Source organism: Lissotriton vulgaris, chromosome 11, assembly GCF_964263255.1.
Source record: "Lissotriton vulgaris chromosome 11, aLisVul1.2, whole genome shotgun sequence".
Classification (NCBI taxonomy): domain Eukaryota; kingdom Metazoa; phylum Chordata; class Amphibia; order Caudata; family Salamandridae; genus Lissotriton; species Lissotriton vulgaris.
Genome location: NC_141699.1, coordinates 978,085,981 through 978,097,505, shown reverse-complemented (window position 1 = coordinate 978,097,505; position 11,525 = coordinate 978,085,981). Strand labels below are relative to the sequence as shown.

General features: G+C 39.8%; 1 protein-coding gene across 34 annotated transcripts in view; it reads left to right on the top strand.

Moving 5' to 3' along the window:
- The first annotated feature begins 983 nt into the window (after positions 1–983).
- The window catches only part of MBNL1 (muscleblind like splicing regulator 1), a 375,400-nt gene continuing 364,858 nt past the window's right edge, over positions 984–11,525 (top strand). For 16 of the 34 annotated variants that reach the window (XM_086944188.1, XM_086944179.1, XM_086944185.1 and 13 more), the window contains exon 1: positions 984–1,219. The gene's annotated coding sequence lies outside the window, so the exon portion shown is untranslated. The remainder of the gene's footprint in view (positions 1,220–11,525) is intronic. The other 18 variants (XM_086944196.1, XM_086944193.1, XM_086944195.1 and 15 more) reach the window with 7 other exon arrangements.

Sequence of the window (11,525 nt, the reverse complement as noted above, 5' to 3'; positions counted from 1 at the left end):
ATATGTATATAATGCACTCATAATTCGGTGGACGTGACATTTGTGACGTAATATCCTGTCTGCCAACTCTAAATAAGGCTCTTAATCAAGTGAGCGCCTTCACAAGCATTGCAACAATTTTGCGACCTTGCGCCTATGCCGAAAGCCTAACTTTGTGCAGCATGACTTGATGAACAAAGTCACTGCAAAATCCGTACATACTATGAATAAAAAGTACAAGCACACATAAACTATTTACATTGCAAGGAGTTTAGAGTAGCAATGGTATACGCGTCAAATAGTAAGACTGAAAACATATATCATTTTTCACAAGTTCTGTGAGGTGTATTTCCTCTTTTGTAAGGAGAAAACTCTTTTAATTTAATTTACTTCACAGCTGTTCTATAGCGCAGAACGTACGCCTTCAATATTTTGCACACAAGGCATTTTTCGTGACCCTATTTTTAACAACATCATAAGTCTAAAGACACAGTGCACTCGATGGGAAAACATCATTCATATTAACTAAGGTACAGAACTAAAGAGGCTCTCCCATTTTAATAAAGTTCAGACTCTGATACACTTTTGTTGAGGTGTATTGTTTCACAGGTCTTCATAATGAACCCGGTATAACCCGTAAATATTTGTCATATTAATGTGTGCTTTCTCTCGGTAAATACTACTGGGAGGGATATGAACGTCTCACATTTGGTGTACGGTACAGCTCCGCGGTTATAATGTTGTTGCATGGAAGATGGAAGATACCAATTGCAGCATTCAAGGGGTTTGTTTTCCCAGCAAAAGTATATTGGCCGCTTCTCCGATTCCGACAGTCGCCAACAAAAAAATTCGACGCCGTATATTTTTAGGTTAAACGTTGCACACGTGCCACTTCCATAAAACAGAACAAATAACCACTGTGGCCTCGCGCAAACATTTTGTTTCTCCCCTTGCATTCTTGAGGCTTGACAAGTACGCCCAAGCACTTCCTGGTAGGGTTTGCTGCCGAGGGGGAGGGGCGTTGCAGGCATCAATGCAAACCAGACATTAGAGATAACACCGCACAGCTACATTCAACAGTCTCTCCACTGCTGCTGAACGCCTGCGGCCGTCATGATGCTCCTGTGGCAAGAAAACTGACTCTCTCACCTTCTGCACCAATATTGCATTGTAGGGAACGGATTCCAAAATGCCTTGGGAAATTAGCCCATAACCTGGTTGCCTCTGAAAAAAATGTAAGGTAAGGTCATAGCGACTTGTATTTTTCCGTAACTGAAATGTGGAAGGCTGCGCGTGGAAGTTATGATTCATATTTCGAATGTTCGCGAACCGCCACCACTGCGCGCAGTCTCGTGCAACACTCCGCCTTCTGCTAAGGAGGGGCTGGAGGCTCGAGCCGCAGTTCTGCTTAAAGCAGCCTCTTCCTGTCTGCGTCCTGTCACGACTCAGACGGCGACCGCACTGCCGTGTAGCGCTTCAATAAAATGGAGCAGGTGCACTGACGTGTCGCAGGCACTGCACAACTTAGCAGGCAGAGGTGGGATGGCGCCTGTGAGAAGCATTCCTTCTTTCAGCGCACCCATCTCATGCTCTTGTGTTGCAATAAGCGAAAAATGTTCACTAATAGGTTAATTTTCTGAACCCTGCATATAAATTACTCGTGACATGTTTAGCCGCGCTGCCTTAAATGGAGAGTACTGTACTCCAGCAAAGCATCGCTCGTGCCAAGTTTACAGGGCGGAAGACGCCCCTTCTGAGTTTTTTTGCCTTGTTTTTTTCACTATTTCGTAGGGCGTCATTGCAAACTAATAGGAAAGTTAGTTAATGAGCAAAAATCCTATTTCATATCCCTAATGAATTTCAAAGTGGAGGAAACGCGAACTATATATTGAACAATATTTTCATCAGTGAGCAAAACAACGGCATATGTCTGTCGCATCGATTGAATCGGGATGTTCTTTATTAACTAAAGTTATCAAGGATGTAATGTGTTGTATCACTACTCACAGCGAGCAGAACTAAGTAGCGTGCCGTGCCCAAAGTGACGGCATTGGGTTTAAGTACGATGTCTACGCCTGGACCGGAGGCCACTAGCGAGTGGGGGCTCTCGGAAAGACTAATTAAAGTCACTCTACTTGCACCGACTTTAAAGCTGCAACAATTTTGAAAATACTATGCATTCTTTTAAGTATTTTTGAAAGATTGTTCGAGTACCGATTGGAAACTGGGAGGTAGCTATTATAAGTGCAGCAGGTGCAGTGACACCGGGCCCCGAAGGTCATTGGGACAGCTTCACACATCAGTTATGGCAGTCTTTAACTATCCAGATGGGAATGGGTTAGGGTGTCGGAGCAGGAGACCTTATTTGCCCTGCTATTTTAGGGTCATAAGGCACCCCGCCTCACCACTAAGAGCCCGGGCCAAACATTTCAAAGCTTGGAAAATGCTATAGAGTAGCACACCTATTATTTCATATTCACCAATCCAAGCACTTTTTGCCTTTGCTAGAGCGAGTACACTTACAGTACACTATTTCGTTTGTGTATATATTTTACACTGTCTAAAGATAGTAACGAAGTCTAAGTTTGCTCATAACGCAGACAACCTGTGGCCCAAATTTCAAGTGCTTTGGTTTACAATCCGTTTGGAGTTTGTGTTCCTTTTCCTTTCGCAGTAAAATGAACATTGCTATTTTGTCCCTCCCACTATGAGACAAAATAGCAACATGAAATGCGTGGTGGTCTATTCTTCTGTGACATATTGTGGTGTTATTCGTCAGCCAGTGATGCATGATTACTTAATAAATATTTATTACATGTATTGCTCTATTGTTGTAAAAGCATGCATTGCTCATGCTTATGTAGTATAACATATTCTGATCTTATTTAATTACTTAATTAAGTGAAATACATTCATTAGGAAATTCATTAATTGAATTATTGATATTCATAAAACATTTAATTTTATTTTGCTGTCTTGATTTCAATGCTAATTTATTAAACTCTTGAAACTATACGTTTACATAATACAAAGCAATGCATTATGGTCCTATAATGATAATGGGGCATTATAATACGTTCAGCAGGCATCTTAAATGTGACTTTAATTACAATGAGGGCCCAACAAACCAATAGAGTAGCAGAGGGACTTTTTAGGCTTGCTAGTAAGCTAGGTAATAGGCCTGTGTCACAACTTGTCGCACTATATAATGCAAAATGTGTATCGGCGACATCATACGGGGCAGGGGTTTGGGATCATCAAAAAAGCCGCTTGTTACAAGTGGTAGAAAATAAATTCATAAAACGATTACTGATGCTCCCAACCAGTACGGAGATAGGGTTGGATTATCTGGAGGATCGTATAAGCTCTGCCCCTTTGATTTTATGGTCTAAAATTTGGCTGAAAGAAGAACTACAGTTTACTAGGGAAAAATGGAAGACTGCCTTAACCTTGATAAGGTGATGACTATTCCCTGGTTTCGGTATGTTAAGGAAAGATATATGACATTGGGCTGGGTGAGTTTTATGAAAATCTGACAAAGATCCCCCTAAATGCCAAAGGCATAATCAAGAAGCAATGCAGGGACTGGGCGCATGTGAAACATTTTCAGCAAGACGCGTCTGGCCGGAAATGTGCCTTTTTGCCTAACCAGAAATACTATTTAGTGTTTTCTACAAATTGTCAGACGTGTTTTTATTTAACGAGATTTCACCTTGGTACATTGCACTTTTTGCTTGCTTTTCCTAGACAAACCGGGTGGGCGGAAACCCTTAGTTTCTGTCCCTGTGATAACAGTACTCCCCAGAGCACTATGCACTTTACACTCTTTTGCAAACTCTGTGATGATTCGACAAGGAGATTTTTGAAACCAATACTAAAAAATATCTCTCTGTGTACATACCTAGAGGGATATGAGTGTTTGTAACTTTTGGAAAATTCTACTGTTTGTTCTGCAATGATGATTTTCATTAAAGTAGCACTGGGTATTAGGAAACGATATGCAATGTAGTAATTGAATCGGGCAGGGATATAAAATGATTTTAGTCTACGGAAATTGTAACATTTTTTTAGCATAATTAGTGTTTAAATTCCCAGGCGAATTTTCCCTTTTTCTTGGCTTCAAAGATAAATATGGTCTTCTCCCCAAAATGCACTTAGACCTTTATGTATAATGATAACCTAGCTTGTAATTGAACCTTACATGATTTTTTATTATTTCTCACCGTGATAAATTATTTATATCCCATTGTGATGATATATGATAAATGTTTTAATATTTGATGTATTTTAGAATGCTTTTATGGTTGTATACTAACCGAATAAAGCTTGTTTTGCATTTAAATTATGATAATGGGGCATGCTGATGATATAACAAACTAAGCAGTGCCAAAGGCATTATTGTACTATAATATACATTACCTGTTATATTTTTATAATATTACATTTGGAATTAAATCTAGGCTTCTCATTGGCAGTAATATTTTTTGTACACAAACTATGTATGTCTTGTGAATTGTGGAAAATAATTAACATATGCATTTGCATTTCCACTGAATATGGGGTCCGAATGAGGTATGCACATATACAAAGACATATAATTATACGCTTACTGACTTCTGAGTTCTGACATGTCTCTTTGTCTTGTAAGAAGTCTGCTCTTTGACAATCCAGGATTAAAGTTGGTGATGGGCTTCTAGGCCTCACCTGAGTCCATACTCCTATGCCATTTTATTAAGAGATGGGCACATGAACACCCTCCCGCGACAAGTTATCTTTCTCTTGCCCTTATACAGGTAGTTTCAGTTGTGTGTATTTGCTAGCTTTTACTTTGTTACCATATAGTGACATAGTAAGCTCTTCTGTTAGCCGGGTCTGATGGCCCAGTGGACTAATGCATCCACTGCAAGGGCCTGTGTTTGACCTCATGGTCACAGGTTCAAATCTTGGCGGGTCCACTCAGGCTTACATCAATCTAAGGTCGATAAAATGAGTACCATTGAGTTGGGTAACAATAAACATCTGCTATTTAGTGCCAAGATACCCAGGTTGGGGTGAATGTGCACTTTACAAATACACATGTTAAAGGATAGTCCTGTGTATTTACAGTAACCTTCGGGAAAAGCCCTCTGGTTGTATTTGGCCCCTATACACTACATAACAAACTCCGAATAAATACATTAATAATTGTATCCCTGAGATATTATGTCAGGGAATGTAAGTGGCATGTTGAAGGCGGTACAGCAGTCTTCTAGGTAAACAGGGGAATTCAAATGCAAGACCATGGGAACTTTCACTGTCTGTATTTTTGAAATTCTGAGTAGATGAAGGGGTATGCATTTAATCCTTTAATCAGTTAGCCACTTATTATTTCACATGCAAAATTGTTGACGGCTTTCAAACGACACCATGTTTGTATTCACTTTAGACAAGTTGTCCAACATGCAAACCATTTAATCCTTTAATCAGTTAGCCACTTTCTAAGTTCACATACAAAAGTTGACGGCTCTCAAACTACACCATGTTTGGATCCACTTTAGACACATATTCCAACATACAAATTCTTTCTTGTTGCAGACCATATGGCAATTTATTTTCAAAGAATTGTCAAACGAGTTTTGCGAAATGCATATAGTAACTAAGTTGAAACACTACAAGTCTTTTGTTCTGTGTCTCTCTGTTGGTATATTTTCATGCTCCATTTAAACATTAGCTATACAGGGTGTGTAGCAAAAACGGAAAGACCTATAATTACGTAGGATGTGTCTGGATACCAGTTGATTGACTAAACAGACTATAATTGCCCCTTTGTGGCTGGGCTGTGAAGCCTTGGAGGAGCTGAAGGCAGACCTGAATTATTTCAGTGTTCATTGCAGAATCCACTTTTCATAAATTATGTATTGTCATGTAAGCCGTCTTAAGTAGTTTTCTGAGAAAATGAGTGATAACAATTTTAACTGAGTGGAAAAAGGATGCAACAATCTCGCCATGCTGTTGACCAGCACATCAGCAATGACCTGTACATAGTGCATTTGGTCGGCATTGCTTTTAAATAGTTTTAAGAACAAAAATGTAAGGAATATCCCTTCTATTTTATTGCTATTATTAATTAAGGGCATATGCACAAGCCATGTCTATTGAGTACAGAGCACATTTTTAGGCCTATTCCTAAATTCTAAGGAGGGGAGGGTGCGATTAAAAGGAATACTGTTGCATACCAGTGCACCTTGAACCCGAAGTAATCGGTGCTCTACTTTTTTCTATTAGAATTGGGCACTACAAACCGCGCCTAAAAGTTCGACCTCAAGGTACCAAGGGGAGAATATTTAAAAAAACTTTTAAGATGGTTTTTAGGGATTGGGCCACAATATTTTTAAAACTCTATCATTAGCTAACTTTTGCTACTTCTTGAACGGTTTTATTAACCCTTTCGATGCTCATGACGGAACGGTTCCATCATGAGCATCAGTCGCGCAGTGCTCATGACGGAACCGTTCCGTCATGACCACACCCATTTACATTAGGGCCCAGCACCGGGGGTAAATCTGCACCGCACGGATGAGGTTAAATCTCGATTATGCTTTGATTCAGGCGTTGAAATTAAAACTGGATCAATGCTTCATGTAAAAAAATGAACATTCTCATGGTGGTGCTACCCTTTCTTTGAGTGTAATGTTATTGCCTCCTTAAATTCCTATTTTCATTGTTTAAATTTCCACTTCAATAAATTAAATTGAATTAAAACCACAGTAACTAAGCTGTGAAAAGCATGGTGGCCCCGACCATCCAAAATGCATGTCACTTCCTCACAATTGTGGTGTTATGAGAGCCAGCCATTCATTTTGCTTCTTACATCAATAGTCCTTTTTCACGACAAACAGAACACCTCTCTAAAACAGCCACGCAGGAGAGAGACATGATCTGTGTACACCTTAAATTTGCTGTCTTTTACTGTTTTTAAGATTAGGGGGCTTTTTGAGCTTCTCTGAGTCAGATGTGGGCCCTGACGAGCAGAGGCCATGCCGCTGCTGTGTGGTATCTAAAGTGTAGCTGTAAAAATGTCATTCATTCTTGCTCAGACAGAAACCTGCCCCATATGCGCGTTGCTGTAGCAAAATGTATCCATGTATAAGGGGCATGCCGTTTGAAAATATTTATTAAAGCAGTTAGGGAATATTCTTTGATTGACTGTTTTCAGAGCAACTTAATTACTTTCCGTGCGTTCACCTCTGCTTTGGTGATTGGCTTAACTTTATCTGTAATGCATCTGCCCTTCTCTAACAGTTTAACTGGAATTAGGGCTTGCCCCGAGGTGCTACATTCTACACGCTGTACTTCTTTCAAAGTGCCTGAGTTCTTAAGCGAAGTGGTTTTTGCATGCAGTGAAAGTAACAGCAAGGAATGGAATAAAGAGAGATTGTAGTCAGACGTCAGAGTGAACGGTAAAAACTAAGAAATATGTCGAAATACAAAATATACTTCAGCAATAGCGAACTGTGCGAAAGCTTTTTGTGAAAACGCACCGACCTGTTTGAGTTTTAACGTAACAAAACTTGTATCACTTCGGCCTCGAGAAGCTTTATTAATTTGGATTTCCTGTCTTTTGAAAGCCCTATTATATTAATATGTTTAAGTTTTGAAGCCATTTTCTGCACAAGTGAGGGCGAACCTCTCATCTATGTTAGCTCCACGCAAACTGTGACAGGCCTCTGCAAATGAGTGCATATTATGAGATCAGTTTCTCCATGACGGCCCCTTCCATGTCTCATGGCAGCTGCCACGTTGTAACTGCACTTAAAGGCTAGGGGCAGGTACATGACCGAGGCTGATTGCCACACGCTGGCTCTATTGTAAGATCATATTAGATTGCATTAAAATGCGAATATAAATTGTGATGGTACTGAGCTGTTGACAGCCTCAGAATTAAATAATTTAGTAAAATACGTGTTAGACCAACAATAACATCTTATTAAAATGTAAATACACATATCTAGGAAAAATAATAATTTGAATGCATGCACAACTTCCGTGCCACTTAATGTAGCTCTTTGATATATTTTGTGTTAAAGCATAATCAATGCTTTAACCAAATCCAGGTGATTAATATGTCTAGTAAGTTAGATTTTTCATTTAAGGTGAGCCACTGTCCTGACTTCTGGCAGCGTTCATGTCCTCCCATCTACCTAATGAATTGCTTGTCAAAGCTGACACTCTCCAATGGCCATTTATGTTTCCAAAAGCAAGTTACATCTTAGTTGTGATAATATCACTGGTATTGTAATTAATTGCTAGTTGTGTGCATGGAAACAATGATGCTGTTTACTCGGTAGGAACAACTGAATGAAGGAGAATTAAGTGAAGATTGGGATACTTGTTACACAAAGTGTCATACAGAAATGAAAAAAATGTGAAAGTGTTGAACGTGTGAAATGTGGGATGGAATATCCCTAGAATTGTAATTATTCTCACAAAGAGTGGTGATATTATTTAAGCATTACATAGCATAGGTGCCAAGCATGGTTCCGGGGCACCTTATACTTTGTGGCAGTAATTCTCAAGAGTACTGGACCAATTCTGGATATGTGAGTATGAATTTGCAGGAAGCAAGTGAACCATCACCAAGCGGTCTCACTAATGCTAGTCGATGCAGACAATCTTTCATTCAGTACCTGGTGGTCTGTGGTGTCAAAGGCGGTCAGTAGGTTTAGTATGATTAGTGTAATGGGTGGTCTTTTAACTAGAAAGTTAGTTCTTCCCTGATGTTTAATACAGTGGATGTAGTCCCCTGTGGGGCCAGAAGCATGACTTGAAGTCACTTAGAATACCATTCAACTCCAGGTTGCAGTACAGTTGGTGTATGTTCAAAGCTGCAAGCAAAGTTGCAACACAAGGAAGGCTTGAGGTAGGTGTTTGTTTTGCTACACTGTGAGGTGCACAGAGAATTCCTTTAGAGTTGATGTGATGATTAAATGTTTAATAGACTGGGATGTGGCACCTACCAATAGGGGGGCATTGATTCGCCTGCTGGTGATTGGAGTGAGTGCTGGAAGCCCATGCTGGATGACTTCAACATTAGCTATGTTCCCAAGGAAGAGAGGATTTTTTGGGACGAGACCAAGGAGTTACTTATGTTACATTTTTGATGAAGACAAACACGCAATTCGGCACAAATTGGGCTAAAACGGAAATAAGGTACATGAAACAATGGTCTTTATAGGCTGGAATCCAATACCACCAACACAAACAAACCTCCTAATTTCTCCTACTTTGCCACGACCCGACCCATATTCAGGCAGGCATCTGATAAATGCAACTTGCGGTGAAGAGTGTCAGTACGTAACGACAGTGGTCCCAGAAAGTATAATACAATATCTAGAAACAAAACAAATATTCAAAACAAAGCATAAACCACAAGGTATTTGTTATACTCAGTGTTTCATTCACACTGGGCAACGGTCTCCTAAATCAAAATTTTTAGTATTATTACATGTGACAATGCCCCTCACCCCCACACCTTGTCCTGATGAAGACCCTGACGTAAGGGCTACAACTGCCGACAGTTTCATAGGGGTCGAAACGTTGACACTTTACTGCATAGCCAGCACTGGCAACAGATATTTCACATTGTGATACTGTTGATATCATGGCTGTATACTGTTTCTACTGAAATTGAGATTTATAGGCTTGATGAATGATCCTCATGTGTTTGAAGTAATGTACTGTTTCTGATTGACGCTCTATTTTCTAATCACTTCCTTATCCTCACAAAACCACCATTACCCGCATTTTCGTCCTCCCCCCCTCACCATGTTCCCGCCTAGGGGCATTGTCACATGTAATAATACTAAAATATTTACATTAGGAGAACAGTGAGTATAACAAATACTTTGTGGTTTATGCTTTGTTTTGAATATTTGTTTTGTTTCTATATATTGTATTGTACTTTCTGGGACCACTGTCCTTACGTATAGCTTTACACCCAGGTCCCAGAGACTATTTTTGGTTATACCCTTCTTGGGTAACCATGTGAAGAGTGTCGGGCCTTTCCCCAGCCCTTCTGGAATGGTAATGATAGAAAGTAATTATTTGCCTCCATACCCAGGATGGATTACCACAAGAGAAAGTGACCGTGTCTAAAACTGCTTCAGATACATCATATTTAGTATTGATGAGTGTTTCGTAACCGCGGAGAGAATACTTTGTAAAATACAAAAAACAGCTTCTCATAGGTCAGGCAGGAAAATGCCACTAGAAAATCTCAGTTTTGTGGTGGATATTAAAAACAAGGTATGGTATAGCTTTCATTTTAAGATCGTATCATATAACAGGACAAAACCCACTGTGGGTGAACAAAACTCCTCTTGCCAACACCTTGCATGAAGACCATTGCATCCATCCAGAAACATGCCCTTCTTACTTCACAATGCTGAGAAATCGTCACAGCCCACACATTTCACAACAGGAATTTCACTCAACGCCCACCCAAGATAATGATAATGAAGCAAATGTCAACAGTTAAGCAAGAATTGCAGAACAAGTTTAGGAACGAGAGAAACATTTCTATTACATATTTTCCCTAAAGTCAGAGGTCATGCACTCTACGAAACTGAACTGCATAGAATAAAATGCTGGCATGGCTGAAAATTTAGACGTGCCTTAGATTAGTCACAATATGTTAATGAAAATGCAGGAAAGCATATGCATATGAGACTGTAAACCATATATTAGTTGTTTAATTAGTCGTTAGTTAGCAAATTGACAGAGCTGTTTGGTGCAGGAATGAACTGAGAAGAAATATTTTATCCATAAACACATATTGAACTCCTTCAATTAGTCAGTCAAACTAGTTAAAATGCAAGATATCAAATGATCTTCAAAGGCTTATATTTTGAATATGATTTGAAGATGCACATGTAAAGTTGCTTCTTTTTTGTATTTCAGTACCCAGTGGGTCTGATTTTGAGACACCATATATTTAAGGTATTTTGTGCCTTGCAAGTAAAGGAAATTTCACAAAAATATAATGTCAGATGACTGAGTTTTTTAAAATCAAATTAACATCTACCAAATACTAATTGATTCCCTTTCAGAAATCAAATTCACACCCTATGTTCATTATAGTATGTGTGTGTCTACTCTAGTGTGAAACACATAATTGCACAACTCACACTACAGCAGGGGTGTGTACCCTAAATATCGACCCCACACAATTTTGAGGAAACATTATAAATAGCAAAATATTCACAGGTAAGTAAGATTAGATTTTTTGAACCCAACTCCACATACTAAGGGGTCACTAGTATGGCGGGTGGACTCTGTCCGCTCGCCATACCCCCAGGAAACTGGACCGCCCGCAAAGCTTGCGGCGGCCCCGCACCTACAATTAGGATGCATCCGCCACACTGGCGGGTGCATCCCGCATTTGTAACATTGCGGCGGGCGGTGCTGAAAGCACCGCCTGCCGTAATGCCACAAGAGCAAGTTGTGCCTTTCAATGCACAACGGTGCCTGCCACGTTGTACATTGAAATGCAGGGGGTACCATGGGTA